This window comes from Balaenoptera ricei, chromosome 12 (assembly GCF_028023285.1).
Source record: "Balaenoptera ricei isolate mBalRic1 chromosome 12, mBalRic1.hap2, whole genome shotgun sequence".
NCBI classification, from domain to species: Eukaryota; Metazoa; Chordata; class Mammalia; order Artiodactyla; family Balaenopteridae; genus Balaenoptera; species Balaenoptera ricei.
Window position 1 is genome coordinate 90,954,125 of NC_082650.1, and position 21,805 is coordinate 90,975,929.

The window sequence follows — 21,805 nt, forward strand, 5'->3', positions numbered from 1 at the left end:
TGACACAGCTTGTTAATGAAGAAGTCTTCTGGTTACCAGTAAGATGATGTAGCTCAGCCTTGGATACCTTGCATCACTGATTCCTCACCTGGGAGAATTTTAAGCAAACACATATCTCATTTTTTTTTTTCCTTTTAAAAGTACCATTTTTATTTTACTTAGAATTACTTAATGAAATACCAATGTCTTGGAATGCCTTACTGAAATTGTAACTGTATATGTGTGTTTATAACATGCTGTTAAGTAAAATAATATAAATAATAAAAATGTTTTTATTGGAAAATATTTTCAGTTTATCCTTCAGAACATATTCTATATGACAATTGGATTACAAAGAATTTTTGACAAGGGCATGTTCAGCTTCATTTTTGAAAATAATATGAAAGGATGGGGATAGAAACAAAGATCTTACTAGTTAATTATATGATACCTTCCTGGCATGAATCAAACTTGTCTGGAGGCTATTTGTATAGCTAATGTGTTTGTACAATCTGACTCTTCAGGGTGCATTGAATTAGATATGTATTATGGAAAAAAAATCAAACATCCAAGGAGAAAAAAGTGGCAAGAAACATAGTTTTAGAAGATAAGATACTTTTGTATCCATATTTATTATCCATTTATGCATTTTCATAGTCACTTTTAGTAAATCTTTTTCTTTCCATATATTTTATTAATTCCTGTTTTGCTTGGCACTTTAAAGGCAACTGCATAAAATCATCAGATTGATTTTTCTATTTAAAATATTAAAATTGGGATTCGCTTTTTGCCTGAGTTTACTGTTTGAGAGTAAACTATATTGAAATCAGGCCCACCGTCCTGAAAAGCTTCTGACCAAAGATGCTGTGCTTGTCCCCAATAGGAAGATTTCAAGTTCATGTGGTGTGTTCCATTTCCATCACTCCCTTAAATCTCCCCCATAACCTGCTTCTTTCAGGGTAGGTTGTGGCATGTAGAGAGAAAGAAATATCACATTTTTACTGAAGAATAACACAAAAACAAGAAAATATGCAACATTCAGGTAGATGGAACTCAGAGAAATAGAACTTTATCAGCACCCACGAAACCCTTGTCATCTTTATATACATTGAATCTTACAATATTTACTTTCTGTGTCTGGCTTCTTTTGTTCAAACTTATGTTTGTTAGTTCCATTCATATTCTTGCATATAATTCTAGACTGTGAATATACTATATAGCAATGTGTGAATATACTATGATTATTTTATCTATTTAATTGATGATTGGAATAGAGGCAGTCTCTACCTAGGAACTAATACAAATAGTGTTGTTATCAATATTCTTATAAATGTGATTGTGTGCACATATGCAAATTTTATTGGTTTGCTAGGAGTAGTTTTGCTGGGTCATATGATATACATGCTGCCAGTTATTCAAAGTAGTTGTGACAATTTAGACACCCTCATTAAGTATAAGAGTTATTTTTATTCCATATCCTTGCCAATACTTGCTAATTCCAGAGAATTTAATGTTAGTCATCCTAGTGGATATTTTGTGTTATCTTAATATTATTTCAATTTGCATTTCCTTAATGACTAATGATATAAGATACATTTCATATATGAATTGGTCATTTGCCACAACTTGTTCGTAAAATCTATTCAAGATTTTTGTTCATTTTTCTATTGAATTTCCTATCGTTTCCTTACTGATTTATAAAAGTTCTTTTTATATTTGAATATTCAAATATATGTTTTATATGTTGGATTCTATTGTTAGATATACAAATTGTGAATATGTTTTCCTAATCTGTGGTTGCTTTTTCACGCTTTCAGTGATCTATTTACATTTAAGAATGAAAAAGTTATGGAGAGTTGTATGCATGAGCAAGTCTTATTAAGTGGCTAAATTCTTTGTGTGATAGTCAGTTTCATAAAAAAAAAATCTTCAATCTCTGCTTTGGTAGTGAGGATATAAGCTTGGCTTACAATCAGATAGTAAGGGTGCAAGCTTAGCTTACAATCACACTGAAATCTCCATAAGATAAGCATATGATGTAAATAGAAGTTTGCCAAGAATTAACCTTGTGTTAATGATCACTAAGAATAGGACAGTGTGTGGAAATCATACAGGTAATTGTAAAAGAGACTCTTTCATTTCTTGGTTTCAGGAAAGCATCCCAAATGTGCCTTGTGTCTCTAAAGGCAGAGGAGTCCCTCTACTCCAACAACTTCAAAAAAAAAAAAATCACTATTCTTCTCTTATGGGTGACTAGTGTTCTAATAGCAGCATGTGTTTGGAGGAAAAGGATCTGGGTTTCAACAAGAAATTCTAATCTCTACCTTCACCATTCTTTCCAACTTTTAAAGTGCCTGAATGTACTAATTTTGTAAACCTAGAGTCCCATACGTAAATGCTTTTTTGGTTTCCTTTTTGCAACAATGAGATTCAGCTTTTTCCACAGAGAAAATACATGTTTTTTTTGATGAGAAGAGAAAATTAACTTCTTTTTATCTTTAAATTTCTGTTGTCTTCTCTCCATGCTCTTGTCTCCTTTATTATTTGTTTATTTATTTATTTTTTTGTAGTTTTGTGCCTGCTTTATTTATTTATTTTAAGAATTTAACTAAGGCTTTAAGAGGAAAGGAGGCATTCCCATTGTGCTTTGTGATCATATTTCCATCAACAGGAAGTTTGCCATTTCTTAACTGTGTCTCATTCAGACCTGGATACCTAAACTGTTACGTTCTTTGGTAACAGACATTTCTTATTGTACCAATATGTACATATTGTCATTATGATACATGTAATTTTTGATACAAATTGTAGAATGTTCTCATGAAATTGTAAGAAGACCTTGGCCTCTTCCTTTTATATTAAGATGCTCAGAGTATCTTTGCTCATCAATCTCCTCCATGAAACCATATAAATTATCCTGTTTCAAAGATAATTCTTCAAATGTTCTCTAAGAATTAATTTCAGTATATAAAATAATTTTCAAAAGATATTATATAATCCAGACTGACAAACATTTTGATGACTGTGATATTATAGAAAGATACATAAATGTAATACATTAGAAGAAATTATTTTAATGAAGAAGTAGCTCTAAAGAGTCATCTAAAAGAATGTTAAACATTTTATATCAAAGAGATTTCTTTGGGGACTTCTTATCAGCACAGTAATTAACATGAAGCTTTATTTATAAATGCAGTGAGTGCAAAAGGCAAAATAGAGGTATAATTTAAGTTCTTATTTATATTTATTCTAATAGTCACTTTGAGGTCATTTCAAAATTCTGCATACCTCCTATGAGGTACAAAACGTTTTTTTGTTTTTTTTTTTAAATGACTACTTAAAAATGTCTTTGAGACACTACATATGCTCCTGTGCATAACTGAAAGCAGTGTCCCCATACCTTCATATGTGACAAATCAGTTTTTATTCATTCACACTAATTCTTTGCACATGTTAATATTAATAATTATGGATATGTATTACATTTGGTTACTGTATGCATTTTATATGTTTTTTATGGTCATTTTCCTTGCCCTTCCAGACCTATTACAATACAATTGCTGACAAGGTAGGTTAGATGAATCCTAAAGTGGAATAAACAGGTGTAAAAGGAAGATCACGTGACTAAGTGGGTACTTGAATTCAGTCCTGGATCCGCCATGTTTTCGTGCATCATACACTGTAAGCTAAAATCATCTCTCCTGCCCCCCAAAAAGGAGTGAGTCAACATAAGCCCTAGGGTTTTGAAATTCTGAACAGCGTCACCACTCTGAACACAGATACAATGGAAGGTACCTGCGGAAGACATGGTTCTTTTAAAACTTTCATCTACAATAAGTGTGGAGAGAAATAGAGACAAGAAAGAATATAGATAGGATATATATCATTGTCAATTACAACGTGGGCTATAACTAGGATGCTTGCAAGGAAAATGGGAAGGAAATATAGAAATAATAGATATCATGAAGAAAGTATCAACACCTTTGCATAATCACAGAAAACAATAAAAGTTATAAAGAAGGTCATCTTTGCCAATGTAGTTTATACTCTGAAGGTTGTCATATTCCTTTGTGCTATAATTTGGACTCTCCTTAAGAATTCATCATCCTAAATCAAAGTGCAGTTTTGAGCTTGCATCTTCTAGTTGACAATATTGTAACATTTCCAAATCAATTTTTAGAGTTATTTTTCTTGTTTTTGGAAGGAGCACTACATGAGAATGCTTCATTTTTGGTGTTTTTAACACTGTGTCAGGTTTATGCATACCTAATGGTTTCTAATAGATGTAAAGTATTAATCTAATAAAATATTTTCTGTTCTAAAGAAATCTACATACATTCCGCTTTCAAGTTCAGCATTTGGAGACGATGTATGTTTACCTTCCCAGATAACTATGTGACTTTGGGCCTGTCACTTTAGTTCTCATAGCATTAGTTTCTTCCCCATGAAAATAGAAACAGCAGTAAATTATTTCTCAGTACTATTAGGTGCATTGTATAAGGTAATCTGTATAAAGTATTCAACACGTCATCTTGCACATAACAAATTCTTATTAATTACATGGATAGTTTATTACTATTGATTATATATGTATATATATATATTCCATAGCAACATTTTTAAAAGGGTTTTAACACTATGCATTGATACAAATTTAAGAATGTGATTAATAAAAAAATTACATAGTCAAATAATTTTGATTTAAGTACAGTTAAAATTAAAAAAACAACAACAAAATAAACCAACTATGAGCATTTCCAGAATCACTAATATGCTTATGGTAACATGATCATCATGGAGGAATTTTTATTTGCTGTGTTTCCTAAACTTATTTGACCACTTAACCTTGGTGAAGGAGGAAGGGGATATACTAGAAAAGTTGCCTTCTGTGGATTCATACTTCAGGAATGCTTCTTCATAGTCACTATCCTACCCCTTAGTCCTAGTGTTACAGAGGCCAAGCTCACCACATGATAGGCCAATAAATAGAGAGATGAGTTGTTGGGACAAGCAATAGTGACTTTATTCAGAAAGCTAACAGACCAAGAAGTTGGTGGACTAGTGTCCCAAAGAACCATCTTACCTGAGGTAGAATTCAGGCTTCTTTTAAATTAATACTATATATATTATATATTAATACTAAAATGGGGGGGGGAGTGTAGCTGGTTGCTTCAAACTCCTTGGTGTCGAATCCTTTGTTCTTGCAGCTGTCCACATTTGTCTGGTCACAATGTTCCTGTAAACTTCCAACAAAACTAATGTTATTCTCTGTTCTGTAACTTTTTATCTCTATATAAATGAAAAAGTGTATAACTTTAAAGGTCAGAGCCTTGAGAATGAGCTATCCTGTATATTTCAGGCTACAGGTGACATTCTTTTACAAAGGTGCAGAGCCAGAATGACTAAGCACAGGCAACAGAACACAAAGGTTAGAGCTAAAGGAAGAGATCCAATATGGAATCAAGTTTGTTACACTAGGTATATTTCCAAACTCAGGTTTAATTAAGTGTAATTTCAACTCATGACGTCTAATAAGATATGCCTATTTAATTCATCATATGAATTTAATCAACATTAGATTATTTTATATTTAACACTTTTAGTCAGTTTGTTCATATAAAGATTGTTTCTATAAAGAAAAAACTTAAAAAGATGTCATTGTTCACTTTAAAAATCTTATTTACTAAATGTCTTCCTTCATAACATGATCAACATTTTAACTTTTCAGCCTTATTTCAAAGCTCAAAGACATTTATTTTTTACATGAGCACTGAGAGAACAGCAATGAAATCACACCATTAAAACCAAGACCCACTAATAAATTCCGAAGTGCTTAATTTGTCAAATAAAAGCAGCCATTTAACCTATAAAAGCATAACTAAACAAAGATGAATTTACTTAGTTTTGAAGAAGTTTCTTGGGGACAAGAAAGTGATTATGATGTTAAATCAGCATTTCAAATATAAATGATTTATGGGAATCTTCCAGAAAACAATAAAAAATAAGTCCATCCTCAAGAAAAACGTGCAGTTTAAAAAATGTTGATACAATGTTTCATACTTAGTCCAAAATTGTTCCCTAGGGAGAGATTTTTTTTTTTTATTTCATTGCCAAACCCGTGCTTTAAAAAAAAGAAAAAAAGGAAATTAAAAGAAACTGGTTTTGATCGTATGTTTTCCACCATTTATAAATCCATGTGTCCTTGGCATTATATCTAATCTCTAAAAGTTGTAGTTTTTAATTTCTAAAGTAGGAGGACTAAAACCATGTACCTTGTAGGGTGGTTAAGAGTTAAACCCAACGTTACTCATTTAAACATGAGATAATCTAGAAAGATGCCTAACAAATTTCTCATACTGCGTCTCAAAAAACAAAAGGATCTTTGGGAAAAGATTAAAAATAAACATTTCAATTTTTAATTTGTTTAATTATTTATACCTTTGACTAGAAAATTGTGTTCATGAAGAGGTCAGTTCTTTAAAAGGGATTGAATTACTGTTTATATAAGTGAAAATTAAATTTAGATTTGTTTTGTTGGCTAGATATTAGATTTTGTTTGAAAAGTGTAAGTCGTCAACCATAAAGGAAGTTTTATTTGTGTTAACTGATTTTTTAGAAGAATATATTCAAGTATTTACTTGATACTGTATATCACTTATACCTTAATAAAAACGTATTTACTAAGCTAATATTTTTCATGGATAGATTTGTCTTTGAACTGTTTTTCACAGAGTGGAGTTGAGTGCTTTATAATTTGTGTCAGAGAGCATACTTGATTAAGTCAGAGCCCAGAAGATTAGATTGAAGAACAAATATTCATATTTACATTTTCCTTTTTTGGTTGAATATATTCTATACCTGCACTGCTCATTTTGAGTTTATTACAAATTTTCTATTTCTAAAAATAATAAGTAATATTACTAAGTAAAAAGAATAGATTTTAATTTAAAAAAAACTGTAAATGTTTAAACAAATTATATACTGTATTAATAAGTGCTATTTTTCAAAAGAGAAAATTATCCGAATTCACCAAACTGAAAATATGTTTATGCTGGTTGTATTTTTATTTAAAGTGAATTTAATTAAGTAAGAAGCATTTTTATTTTGAATTGTGTAATACCTTTTGTCTCATTTATTCAGCAAGTTAGCCGAAGAGGAGTGTAATAATTGTTTTGGGTTTTGTTTTTTCCATTAAGGAAGATTATGCTGCAAACCCATTTTCTTGAGAGTCCATACTCTATTTTTAAATATATTTATAATTTTCTATAAAAAAGAGGACAGGGCTTCCCTGGTGGTGCAGTGGTTGAGAGTCTGCCTGCCAATGCAGGGGACACGGGTTCGAGCCCTGATCTGGGAAGATCCCACATGCCGCGGAGCGACTAGGCCCATGAGCCACAATTGCTGAGCCTGCGCGTCTGGAGCCTGTGCTCCGCAACGAGAGGCCGCAATAGTGAGTGGCCCCACTTGCCGCAACTAGAGAAAACCCTCGCACAGAAACGAAGACCCAACACAGCCATAAATGAATAAATAAATAAATAAAATTTAAGAAAAAAGAGGACGTATATTTTAATATGATGATGTATGCATTATCAGTTTTTTACTTGTGTTCTTCCTTCTCGATGCAACTAAATTTTAATGCATATTGTTTCTTAAATGTTGGTAATTTAATAATTGCATTTTAAATCATGTTACAAATGCTAGCACTATATCATTCACATCTGAGTCCTTTAATGGAGAAAGAAGAACTATTATGCATATTTAGTTTTTATGTGCATGTCTGAAATTCAAGAAATAGTCTTAGTTCTTTTAGATCTGTATTTAGTAGAATATGCACATTCTCCTGATCAGAAACAATCACAGACACTGGCTTTTATATCTTTGAAGTCACAATATCTCAGAGAGAAGCACCTTAAATATTTCAGTTATAATCTCTCGTATTCAATCATAATATATTGTGGTTCAAAACTAACTTTCAATATGACTCATGGTTTCTTTTGGTACTCACATATGTTTGAGAATTGGAAGTTTTACTAATTTTAAAGGAGTTAAAACATTAATAAAAGTTCTCATTGACTGCAACTTTTTAAATCTGTATTTTTAAATTCTTCAATATAATCTTACCTATGTTGAATCTTTTACTCAGAAGCAAACACAAATAAAAGAAAGTCAGAACACCATTTGCCCTCAGCAATGGCTGCTCTCTCAGTAAGTAATGGATGAATAAAACAAAATAAAATTTAAAATATCTCCAGAACACTGTAGTTCAGTAGAAGAGATCTCTGTGGCTCTGAGGAAATGAATAGGAAAACAAAGTTTGATGCATTGAAATCCCGGTGCCTTAAAAAATCCAAAGTAGAGGCTGCCATCATGAACACTCTGGTTCAAATTCTCTGCACATTTGGAAATCTCTTAGAGATTAAGTTCTGAACCCTCTAAGACGGCTACATGTTCACTACTCCTGTGGCTTTTCTAAAAAATCAATTCATATTTCTGTATGGTGTGTTAACTCTCTTTGTGGAATTACATTTTCCTCAGTACTCTTTCTCTGACTGGGAAACTCTTCCTTACCTTTACAGCTCATTTCTGATATAACTTTCCCTGGAGCTCCTTCCCCACAATCCTCATACATATTTAGCCTCCTTCAATATTTTTCTTAGCATTTTGTTCTTAACTACTGTACTTAGCACATTGAATAGTAATTATCTGTTTTATAGGTCTATCTCCCACTCACACGCCCTAATTTTGTTTGCATTGAAAATACAGATTGCTCTTTGCACCTTATTTATTTTCATATTTATACCATTTACCATTGCACAATTTGCAGTTGAACTCTATTTGCTGAAGAAGAAATCAAGTATTCACATATTCTCTGATGCTCATTTTGTACTACTTCTATTTTAAGTGGAATCCATCAAAGGGATTTTATTTTTTCAATCAGTTTGATGATATTCTCCACAACTTTTTTTTTCTTTTCTTCAATGAAGATCTGCAGAAAGGTCAATTGCAATGTAAACTGAATCTTGCTCCTAACAGCATCAGAAATCAAACTCTTCACTTTCTGACAGTTAACAGGACAAAAAAAAAAAAAATCTTGTTGTTGTTAACTAATAAACAACCCAAAGGAGAAAAGGAAGTAAAAAATGGCAAATACTTAGACATCATAATTTTCAACAGAATAGTATAAAGACAATAGACATAATCATATTAATTCATAAATATGAATAGTTTCAGGGAATAATCTTATTTAGTGTTACTTAAATGACAATGAAAACTCCAGAAAAATGCCTCATATTTGTGAGTATTTACACTGCCTTTCTTCTTAGGGTCCTTTATACTCAGCCACTTGTAGGACACTTTACTGGGTTACACTAATGTAAGACATCAGAATGGACTACTGCTAATGCTCCAATACCCTCCGTAATCTCATAGAGCAATAAGTCATTCATGGCATTCCTAAAGAATTCCAACCTGGATATCAATTCTTACAATGGTTATGTGGATGTAGAATACAAGAATCTGATAACAGCTGTACAGTTTGGGATCAGCTTTAGGTTTTGGAGTTTCTAATTTCTTTCTTTCTTTCTTTCATTTGTTTTTGTTATACTTCTGGGTAATAACATTCATGTTCCTTTAAAATACGTGACAACTTTTCAGTCAATTCAGTCACCTCTGTGACTGTAATCAAAAGAGACGTTAGGTTTCTGTAATTCGTTTACATAAAACGCCCCTCAAATTTTTCCCCTTTCTTCACTGCCTGAAAAGTGAGTGGCCTCAAATCCATTTTATTTCTCAAAATTTAAAAGCATCGCGAATTTTATGGATGCATTAGCAGCGTTTATAATCACAATTCTAAAACATTCGTAGTATCTTGTCTTAGCGGCTACATAGAAGATAAGAACACAGTTCTTTTTAATTTCACTGCTTGTTTCTTGGTCCAATGCTTCCTTGTATCATCAGCAAACTAAATGTATTGACAACTGGTACATTCTTATATTAATTAAATTATAAAAAACAGATCATTTAGCATAGAAAACTTGAACATTATTTAGTGTTTCTTTAGCCCAACATAATGTCTTATGGATTCAGTTTAAATATATTTTATTGGATAATTTCATTCACTCTATGAGACTTACCGGTGATAGTTAAATGGTAATTTTAATCTAGAATATATAGTATAGAAACTTCATTTGTTGAATTAATCTTTATTATCAATTTGTTGACACTTTATATCCAATATCATGAGAAATACACTCTCTCACTATTAATGTGGCAGTGATGTACTTTTCATCTATATTATGTTTAGAGATTTCAGAGCAATTTTTATTCTAGAGCTTTGATGAGATTTACTTAAGTGAGTTATTGAACAATATTTATCAAGGGCCCACTCTATATAGCACTGTACTGGGTGAAAAATAGTGCTCAATACAGTAGAATATTCAGAAATGAGTTGGTATAATTAGGCAAGAATATGAAAAAAAAATCAAGGAATAGTTTATTTTGCTGAGTTTAAAACCTGTGGAATAGGAAATATATAAGGACAAAGGAATTACCTTCCACTTCCCCTCTTTTTTAGAATTTTCCTTGGAGACAGAGTAAATCTTGAGTTTTTATTTTAACTTTTGAAAAAAAAATATAGATATCTCTAGGAATAAACTTAGTTTCGAGTTCTTACAATGAAGACATATCTCCAAGGGCTATTTAATATTCTAGAGGCTGTCTCACCCTCTAGATTTGTAAAAACATACCTTTGGAATTAGCTCAGGGGGTCTTTCAGAAGACTTACAGAATATTGTCACAAGAGGGAGCCCCTTTTGTTTGTCAAGGATAAAGAAATCATTGTTCTTTCTTCTGCTTTGCTGTATGATACCTGTGACATTTTGTCTTAACTTCATGGCCACTTTCATGCTAATTTATATGCATGCATGTCTGTTAAAGCCAATCGAGTAATAAGTTGTGTTTTCTCTCTCTCCCATATTGATGAGAAAGGGTCTTCAGTTGGCAGAATTGTTTTTTTCTCTAGCATACACACTAATGCACACATATGTATGCACACATGCGCACATAGAAGGGCATAAAGAGAGATTCGGGCAAATTTTAAAACCAAATATTATAAACTGCACGTGTAATTGATAAAGGAATAGAGATTCGGTCTGTGTAGATTTAAATGAGCAATTCCCAAATTGTGTGCCTTGGTATAAAGAGAGTTGAAGTATCTCCGTAGTCAAATTATTTTGGGAAAAGCTACTTGCTTTCTTCCCCTCCTTCTATTTAAATGTTCACTATGTGTGTTAGCATATTAATATCTTTGTAATAAAGAAAAATACTTGTTCATTTTTTATATTTATAAATATAGATACCTACTGACAATTTTTTTTTTTAGCAAATTTGCACATTCTAGATATAACTTCCTCTAGAATACTTTTTTGTGAAAAGCTGATCTTGCTAGATTAAATGAAGGAAGACAAGGGACTGCAGGGAAACTCTGGAGAGTTTAAATATAGGAAAAGTTATGATGACAATGAATGGATGTGAAAGGGACTTGCAGGCAGACATAACATTCTTGCTATCGTTGGGAGAGTGCACCAAGTAATGTACAAGCCTATGTACACAGTGAGTATTGCATTATATTGTATATTACAAAAAATAAAGTTATCCAGGAAGGAATCAGATTAACTTAACCAGTGAGGAAAAAAATAGGAAGAGGGAAATTCAAAGAATGTTGTGAAGAAAAGAGCAATCAAAATAACTTACACACTGATGACTGTAAAACAAACAATAATGAAGAGAAATTCCACCTTGGTTAGCACTGCTGATGACAATACCACCAGTCACTGAAACAGAGAAATTCTATGATAGGCTTAGATAACACTCACATAAAATACATTTTATTAACAAATCCATGTTAAGCATGATGTCATTTTTTCAGTCATAGTGTAACTGTAACTTTTACCCCATGTTTTTTTCTGGGAGTTTTCAGTAATAATTCTTACATTTGAGTCTTTATTTTGAGTTGATATTTGTGTGTAGTGTATTCTTCTGTATGTGGAACACCATTTTTTAACAAGACTATCCTTTCCCCATTGTGTATTCTTACCACCTCGTCAAATACCAGATGACTGCATATACACATGGGCTTATTTCTGGGCTCTCCATTCTGTTCCAATGGTTTATATGTCTGTTTTATGCCAGTGTCATACTGTTTTTATTAATATAACTTCGTATTATACTTTGAAATCAGGAAGTATGATGCCACTTCTTTTTCAAGTTTGCTTTGACTATCCAGGACCTTTTGTGGTTTCCTATGATTTTTAGGATTTCTTTTTCTATTTACATAAAAAATGTCATTGGGATTTTGATAGGGATTGCATTTAATCTGTAGATTTCTTTCTATGGATATTTTAACACAGTTATATTATATCTCCTAATCTGGGAATATGGGATGTCTTTCCATTTATGTGTGTCTAATCTATGTCATCAATATCATGTAGTTTTCAGTGCACAAGTCTTTCACCTCTTTGGCTAAGTTTAGTTCTAAGTATTTTATTCTTATTTACACTACTGTAAATGAGATTATTTTTTTGTTAATTTCCTTTTCAGATAGTTTGTTGTTAGTGTATAGAAATACCATTAATTTTTGTATGTTGATTTTATATCCTGCACCATTATAGAATTTTCTAGGTATAGAATAAATTTATCTAAATATAATAAAGTCCATAAATGAAAAGCCCACAACTAACATCATACTCAGTGGTAAAAATATGATAAATCTTTCTCTAAGATCAGGAAGAAGTCAAGGATGATCACTCTTGCTACTTCTATTCAACATAGTACAGGAAGTTCTAGCCAGAGGCAAGAAAAATAAATAAAAGACATCTAAACAGAAAGGAAGAAGTAGAATTATGTCTGTTGACTGGTGATATATGTAGAAAGCCTTATTGATTACACACACACACACACACACACACACACACACACACACACACACACAAACTGTTAGAAAGAATAAGATACCTCTTATTTGCTTGTTTTCATATTTTATGTTACACAAATAGGGAGGAAATGTAGTGTGGATGAGTCAGTTCAAAGGGCAGACAGCTCATAAGTATTAGACAACTATTATGACAAAAATCTCTAATTGTAAAGGTTTCTAAGTTTTAAGTTATATTCACAGTGACTACCAAAACAAATGAAATAGAAAGTAAGTCATCATATGACACACAAAAAAATGTAAACTAGAGAGTAAAAAATTAAAGAACAGTTATCAATACATTTAATTAGATCATTTTTACCTTTTAATAAATGTTTCACTCATTAAAATAAGTAATAGTTAATATGATATTTTCTAACAGATTACTTGCTTCTTAATATTACACAAGAAATAATTTTCAAAATTAAAATATATGTCTCTCAAAACAATTTCGCAATTTGAATTGACTTTCAATTGGTAATCACTAAATTTTACAAAAGTACATTTGATTTTAATATGGACTATTATATTTAAAGTAATTTAAATTCATATAAACTTTAAATCTTAATACTTGTATCTTTCTTTTACCATATACTCAATAAATTTCTGTAATTATAAAATTATGTATTAGTAAAATTATTTTTTATTTAAATTAATTAAAGTGGGAATAATATGGTGCTTTTAATGCTTTCGATCAGTCAATCAATATTCAATAAAAATTGTTTTCAATTACATTAATACAAGGTAAATATTATAGACTTAAAATCTTATTGGTTAGTATTAAAATGCATTTTTAATCTGTTTAAAATGATTGCTCAGTAATGGCTGTTATTATTCACTTGTGAAGAGTGCTTTGAGCAAAGCCTTAAAAAAGTTAAAATTTTAATTCAATTTCCAAGTCCACTCATTTTGTAATTTACTGTCCTTGCCCCCTTTGCCCAGTTCACCAATGTCGCTCTTAATTCTTGTTGTCAAACCAATTCATTCCACATTGAGTTGCTATGTATTCTCTTCTTCTCAAGATTATTTCTCCGATAAAACCTGCCCAGCAGTGGGGTGGCATGGAATAATTTAAGGAGTAAGAAGAAGAAACTTATAAATGGTAAAATTGAAAATATCAATGGCAGGCTATTGAAAAAGATTTTTGGAGATATATCTATATATCTATATCTATCTATATCTATATCTATATCTAATATATATCTATATCTATATCTATATCTATATCTATATCTATCTATCTATCTATATCTATCTATATCTATATATATATATATATATATATATATATATCAAGCTTTCTAGTTCCTTTTTGATTATTGGATGCAGAATACCACCAAATCTTCCAGGATTTATAAGTCTGTTTTTTGACTCTGGAGGAAAATGGAAACTATAGCCAAATCAACCACATTTTAGGTGGCCTAATCCTCATGTTGAAGTGCTTAGAAAGTTCCTACCTGCTAGAAATTTCCTTTCACAGTAGCTATGCACCATTGCCTTTGATTACCTCTTCTAAAATTCTTTGATTAGAATTACTCCTCAGCACTAAAGCATGAATACCTACCCCCATGTAGTTGTTAAAAACTACCAAAAACAAACAAATAAGCAAAGCAAGCAACTTACTTGCTCATAGTAGAAGAATTGTGCCAGAACTTTGCTAAATAACTCCCCAACTATGAGGATATGACCACAGATATTCCGCAAACAATATCACTTTATAAATGCCCTTAAGACTAATTCACATCTGACAGACAGCCTTAATGTGGACTGCTTAATTAGAAACTGAATGTCTTCTTCATATGCATGCTTCTATATACAAGTCATAGTAGTAGTCTAAAGCAATTAGTGTGAAGCTGTACTACAGACACACTCATTAAATTCTTGAAAACTATGTGCAAGTTTTTTTCAGAGAGGTCAGAATGATTAAAAGAACAAGCAGAAATTCATTGACTGAGTTAATATCATTATTTTTAGGATGAAAGTTTAAAGTGCTGTAAAAGAAAGTGATCATTTGAGTTTGATACTAACTGCAGAAGACACTTCCTGTAGAGTTCTGCCAGAATGCCTAGTACTCCAGAAAGTGTTTAGCTTTGATTCAAACTTTGAAAGCAAAAAATGGAATAGTTCTTTATTTTCTCAAGTATTCTTTTTAACCATAGTTATGTCTTAAGAATGATTTACTTTTATCACAGAACACATTTTAGTAGCAAATTGATTGATCTGAAGAGATGTTCTCTCAATCTTAATACAACGTGGTTTATTCATTTGTTGTGGAATATTTCAGGATTCAATTGATGAGAATATTCAGAACTTATATCTAAAGACTAGTTTAGAATCATATCATATGAAAAACAGGAGATATAAGGATTTAAGCATTTCAATTCTATAATTTAATATTTAAAGGTAATAATTAAAATTACTGGCAACCTACTAAAATAAACATAGATAAAACTCTTAATTTAAGATCGGTATATTAGTAAAATGCTTGGGAATTGAAAGCATCCCATTTATAATCTCAGAGTAATGAATTAGATTATTCTTTTTAAAACTTAGATATGAGAAAGATGATATGTAGTATTACTCTTATTGTTGTCTTCAAATGAATTATACCCTGAAAATGGAGGATACATTTACAAATATTGAAGAATCTTGAGGACCGACCCCCAAATTACAGCTCCATTTTTTTGCCAAACTTTAAAGATGACCTGAATATACAGCTGGATTCAGGCTTGCTGTTTTTATAAAGATATGAAAATTTAAGTTTGAAGGAATATAAAATATTTTATTTTCTCTCTTTTTCTCATTAGAATGGTTAAAAAAAAACCTTGCAGATGCAGTGTTTGGCTGCTGCACACACATACATACACAAAGTCACATACACACTCACGCACACTTCTTAAAAATATTTTCTTTGTTTTCCTTATAAAATAATTTGTAGGTCATCTTTAACACAAATCTCAGTGTAAGTTTAAGATAACATATATTGACTTTATATTCCTAAGCAATCACCAGGGTAAAGTTGACCAAATTGGAAGGCGTACTGATCTTGTACATATGTCTAGTAGCAATTATGCTAACAAATAAGGCCAGAGGTGCAAATGATATATTGTACAGTTAGGTTTGCAACAAGAAAAATGCGTGCCCTTCCTCATGTAAATTTTCCCCAACTTAGAGTTGCAAAGGTCTCTCTTGCAACATTTTTCAAAAGTGGAAATTCAGGGGTCCCAGCAAAAGGAGAAAAGGACAACAGGGCTGGCTTTTACTAGGAGTCTGTTGGAGTATATATGATCCAGTCCATATAACCAGATCAAACTATAGGCAGGGGAGGACAATGGAAGAATGGACCAGTTGGAGATCAAGGAGGTATGGGGGTAGCTTTCTTAGTTTAAAAGACAAACTACCAAAATTATTTTATTGCTTATTAGTGTCACAACTTTTAGCACAAGTTTGTGAGAGGTCAATCATGGGAATACTTTTAATTTGGGGTATACAAGAAGAATTTCTATAAATTTCAGCCAATGTTGATTTGATAACATTTTTTCTCATGTCCTGCACTTTATTCTCTGGTTTCATCTCTGAGATGATGCTACACAGGCCTGACATACAAGAGGTTTTAATCCTTGACTAAGCTAAGCTTTGGTATGTTTCAAAATGTAGAACTTTTCTCTAGGTAGAAATAGTCAGAGCCTGGTCTCTCACTACTGCAATTACTGGTGTCTTGAGCATTTTCATTAAGGAAGTAGGAAATAGGTTAAAAGAGATCTTCTAGTGGACCTCAAAACAAATCTAGAGAACACACGCACACACACACACACAGCTCCTTCACCACTAGGTGATCCATATTCACCATCAGTCCCAAGTCATCAAGGCAGAGTGAAGTGTATATACTATTATATTTGAGACTTTAAACCCTTTTCACAGGTGCCTGTGATGTTGATTCTAATCAAATAACTCAAATTTTATATGCACACATTATATATGTATATATCTAATATATATATTTACCTATAATATATATCTACTTATTATAGACATACACACATACTTTATTATTTATCTAGGTAGATAGATAGCTTCATTTCTATTTCGCTGGGTTGCTAGGTTTGATGAAGAATGTGTGGAAGAGATGGTTAGGGAAACACAAATTGAGTGATTAATCTTAAATCTTGCATCTTTAAGCCAGTTAGGGACAATCCTGTCTAACTGTGTTTGTGAAGGTTTGTATTGGTTTAGGTTTTATTTGGTCTCTAAAAAATCTCTTTTGCCTTCTAGTCATGATAAAATGATATATTTTTTTCTTTTGATTATGTTCTTTCCTAGCTAGAGCTGAGAAAATCCTACATTCCCTTAAGAGCTGACTGATTCTTCCAGAATTATATTTATGATCTTATCTTTTGGTTGTCTGTATGTAAGTTTTAAACTCATAAATAGATATTTTGAAATGGCTGCATCATAAAAAATGACCTTGAAATTTAGATATCATTTTTAATTATTTATGCACATTTTCATGGCAACTAGTTAGTCCATTTTGTATTAAAATAAAATATATTAATTTTAAAGTGGCAAAATGTCTCAACTTTATCCAATTGGCCTCCCCTATAATAAGGCAACAATTTGTGCTTGTTAGAGTATGTTTGCCCCATAAAAGCTACAAAAAGTCAATGTCACAGAAGAATACAGAGACAGCAAGAAGGGTGCATTAGATATGACAGTCCAACAACCTCATATATTTTTCTGATGGATACTAAATTTCAAAAAAATGAGAAAAGAAGAGCTCAAATATCAACAATGCATCTGTCTCAAGTGGTTTAAGGGCATATCTGGTTAAATTTTGAATTTAACAAAATTATTCTTTTACATATCTTCAATTTATGAGTTTCCAGAATAGGAGCAAATGAAAATGTGTCAAAGTTTTCAAGTTACAGAACGTAAAGTTTCTCAGGAAAATTATTAAAATGATTGCTATTAAAATTAAAAACACATATAGAACTATGAACTGAAGAAACAGAATTAAACCTCATCTTCATGTTGAACTTTACATTTTTCTGTTCCTAATTTCTAGTTTGCTTAATCATTCTCTTTATTTTGATGGTAAAAGCATAGCTCTCTTGTATAATCTGTATAAGTTGACTCACACAGGTTGAAATCATAGAAATATAATTTGCTCTTAAAAATAAGTAACTGGGGTGTATGCATTTTACATTGAGCATTTTTTAATGTATCAACATATTTTCAACTGCACTGCAAAGCAGGAGATGAAGAGTAACTTGTAGAAAATAAAGAACATCCAGAATAGTAATTATATTACTCAATGACAGAGAAATTCAGGAGTAGTGGAAAATGTATGATACTAGGAAGGTTGGTAATTACTAGGGTATGCTGAGTTCTGTACCTTTATTTGCTCAAATGCACCAAGTAAAATATAATCAAGCTATCAAAAGGAAGGGTCTACATTTTAAAATGCTTTAAGTCAATATAACAAATGTTATGAATTCATCCCTTACTTATATTTTTTTCTCCAGTTGTAACAGAGCTTCAAATTGACATATCCACAATGCATGTCTAGAGAAGAGATTTTACTAGAATATATCAACTAAAATGACTTTTACTCTTCAATCTGCCATCTGTTGTATTATAAATCTAACATCTTTAAAAAAATCTTTCTTCTTTACATCATTATGATTCCTTTGAAGTGTGGTTTCAGTTTCAATGTCCAAGCCTTCATTTAAGGAATTTATTTTGTTTATTGTGTACTTTTGAGTAATTAATGATAATTTTGCAGAGATTAAAAAAAAAAAAATCATCCTAAAATTGATATAGGATCTTAAGGGACCCTGGATAACGAAAACAATCTTGGAAAAGAAGAACAAAGTTGGAAGACTCCCACTTCCTGATTTTAGAACTTACCACAAAGCTAAAGTAATCACAACAGTGTGTTATTGGCATAAGGACAGGCATATAGACCAAGATGAAGAGCCCAGAAATAAGTCCTCACATATATGGTCAGATGGTTTTTGACAAGGGTGACAAGAGCATTCAGTGGGGATAAGATGGTTTTTTCAACAGTGTTGGGAAAACTTGATATCTACATGCAAAAGAATGATCTTTAAATTTTTTTTCTTTTTTTCTTTGGTTATTCTTAAAGAACCAGATTTCATAAATTTTCTCAGTTTTGTTTTGTTTTGTTCTATTGGTTTCTGCTCTGACCCTTATTGTTTCATTTCTTCTCTTTGCCATTCATTTCCTTTGTCCTTCTGTTTTAGTTTTTTAAGGTATAAGTTGAGATCAACAACCTTTCTTCTTTCAAGATTGTTTCGGTTGTCCAGGTCACTTAAGATCCTATACAATATGTATAAGTGTGTGTGTGTGTAACTCAGGATTATATAGCTTAAGTGGTGAACTTTACCAAATACTTAATGAAAAATAGTATAAATTCTGTACAATCTATTTTTTTTCTTCCATTTTTATTGGGGTATTAGTTTAAGGTGTAGAGCATAATGATTTGGTTTACATACATCATGGAATGATTACTGCAATAGGTTTAATGGACATCTGTCATCTCATAAAGATACAAAGTAAATAGAAAAAAAAATCACTTGTAACAAGAACTTTTAGAATTTACTATCTTTTACAACCTTCATATAAAACACAGAGCAGTGTTAATTATTGTAATCATGTTGCACACTATATTCCTAGGACTTAATTAGTTTATAACTGGAAGTTTGTATGTTTTGACTACTTTCATCCAGTTCCTCTCAACCCATCTCCCACCTCTTATAATCACAAATCTGATCTCCTTTTCTAAGAGTTTGTTGTTTGCTTGGTTTTGAAGTATAATTGACCTACAACATAATGTTAACTCCTGATACACAATATACTGATTCCATATTTCTATACATTTCACAATGATCACCACAATGTCTAGTTACCATCTGTCACCATGTAAAGAGATTACATAATTATTGACCAAATTCCTCACACTGTAAGTTCATACATGTGACTCATTTATTTTGAAGCTGGAAGTCTGTACCTATTAATCTCTCTCACCTATTTCTCTCATCTCCCCCTACCTCCCTCCCCTCAGGCAACCATCTGTTTGTTCTTTGTATCTATGAGTCTGTTTCTGTTTTGTTGTGTTTGTTCATTTGTTTATTGTTTTTTAGATTTCACATATAAGTGAAATCATACAGTATTTATCTTCCCTGTCTGATGTATTTCATGTAGTCTAATAAACTTTAGATCCATCCATGTTGTCACAAATGGCAAGATTTTATTCTTTGTTATGGCTCAGTAATTTTCCATTTTATATATATATATAAAATATATGTTGTATATATATAATATATGGGGTATATATATATATATATATATATATATATATATATACCACTTTGTCTGTATCCATTCATCTATCAGTGAGAACTTAAGTGGTTTTCATATCTTGGCTACTATGAGTAATGCTGCAATGAACAGAGGGGTGGATATATCTTTTTGAATTAGTGTTTTCTTTTTCTTAGGACAAATACCCAGGAGTGAAATTGCTGTATCATATGGTGGTTCTATTTTTAATTTTTGAGGAACCTCCATACAGTTTTCCATACTGGCTGCACCTATTTATATTATCACCAACAGTGTGTGAGGGATCCCTTTCTCCACATCCTTATCAGCACTGTTATTTGTTATCTCTTTGATAATGGCTATTTGACAGGTGTAAGGTGATATCTCATTGTGGTTTTGATTTGCATTTGTCTGACATTTAGGGATGTTGAGGATCTTTTCATGTGCCTATAGGCCCTCTGTATGTCTTCTTTGGAAACATGTCTACTTAGGTCCTCTGCTCACTTCTTAATTGTTTTTGTTTTTTTTTTTTTCTTTTTTTAATGTTGAGTTGTATGAGTTTTTGTATATTTTGGATATAAACCCTTTATCAGATAAATTATTTGCAAACATCTTCTCCCATCCAGTAAGGATTTTTTTTTTCTTTTGTTGATGATTTCCTTCCCTGTGCTAAGGCGTTTAAGTTTGATTAGGTCCCATTTGTTTATTTTTCCTTTTGATCCCCTTGCATGAGGGGAGAGATCCAAAAAAGTATTGCTAAGACCAACATCAATGTTAGTTTTCTTCTAGAGTTGTATGGTTTAAGGCTTTACATTTAAGTCTTTAAGTTTATTTTTGTATATGCTGTGAGAAAGTTGTCCAGTTTCATTGTTTCTTTTTTTTTTTTAAGATTTGATTGATTGATTGCTATGTTGGGTCTTCGTTTCTGTGCTAAGGCTTTCTCTAGTTGCGGCAAGTGGGGGCCACTCTTCATCACAGTGCATGGGCCTCTCACTATCGTGACCTCTCTTGTTGTGGAGCACAGGCTCCAGACGCACAGGCTCAACAGTTGTGGCTCATGGACCCAGTTGCTCCATGGCATGTGCAATTTTCCCAGACCAGGGCTCAAACCCGTGTCCCCTGCATTGGCAGGCAGACTCTCAACCATTGCACCACCAGGGAAGCCACAGTTTCATTCTTTTGAATGCATCTATTCAGTTTTTCCAGCACCACTTATCGAACAGGCATTTTCCACATAGAAACAGACATAGAAAACAACCTTACGGTTACTAAAATGGAAAGATGGGGGGAAGGATAAATTAAAAGTATGAGATTAACAGAAACAAAATACTATACATAAAAAAGATAAGCAACAAGGATTTACTGTATAGCACAGGAAACTATATTCAATATTTTGTAATAATTTATAAAGGAAAATAATCTGAAAAAAATATATAAATGAATCACCTTACTGCACAACTTAAAATAACACAATATTGTAAATCAACTATACTTCAATAAAAGAAAGAATTAAAGGTAACT